The sequence below is a fragment of the Nomia melanderi genome, unplaced genomic scaffold, assembly GCF_051020985.1.
Source record: "Nomia melanderi isolate GNS246 unplaced genomic scaffold, iyNomMela1 scaffold0014, whole genome shotgun sequence".
Lineage (NCBI taxonomy): Eukaryota > Metazoa > Arthropoda > Insecta > Hymenoptera > Halictidae > Nomia > Nomia melanderi.
Genome location: NW_027475130.1, coordinates 6,546,526 through 6,547,480, shown reverse-complemented (window position 1 = coordinate 6,547,480; position 955 = coordinate 6,546,526).

Here is a 955-nt window from a genome sequence, read left to right as displayed (position 1 = left end):
GGACACTCAGGGTCATGGAAAAATCCAATATATATCTGGTGATATCTCGGGTGCTATTACAGATAGCGCAATAAATCAAAGTGCATTGTCTGTAGGAGGCCCTGGCGCATGAATCTGTGCAGCGGGAACGACCTCGGACCACCAGGGGCCGAGAAAACCACAGTCTCATTGGGCCGGACACTCAGGGTCAGGGGAAAATCCAATATATATCTGGTGATATCTCGGGTGCTATTAGAGATAGCGCAATAAACCAAAGTGAATTATTTGCAGGAGGCCCTGGCGCATGAATCTGTGCAGCGGGAACGACCTCGGATCACCAGGGGCCGAGAAAACGACCGTCTCATGGGGCCGGACACTCAGGGTCAGTGAAAAATCCAATATATATCTGCTGATATCTCGGGTGCTATTACAGATAGCGCAATAAATCAAAGTGCATTGTCTGTAGGAGGCCCTGGCGCATGAATCTGTGCAGCGGGAACGACCTCGGACCTCCAGGGGCCGAGAAAACCACCGTCTCATGGGGCCGGACACTCATGTTCAGGGGAAAATCAAATATATATCTGGTGATATCTCGGGTGCTATTAGAGATAGCGCAATAAACCAAAGTGAATTATCTGCAGGAGGCCCTGGCGCATGAATCTGTGCAGCGGGAACGACCTCGGACCACCAGGGGCCGAGAAAACGACCGTCTCATGGGGCCGGACACTCAGGGTCAGTGAAAAATCCAATATATATCTGCTGATATCTCGGGTGCTATTACAGATAGCGCAATAAATCAAAGTGCATTGTCTGTAGGAGGCCCTGGCGCATGAATCTGTGCAGCGGGAACGACCTCGGAACACCAGGGACCGAGAAAACCACCGTCTCATGGGGCCGGACACTCAGGTTCAGTGAAAAATCCAATATATATCTGGTGATATCTCGGGTGCTATTAGAGATAGCGCAATAAACCAAA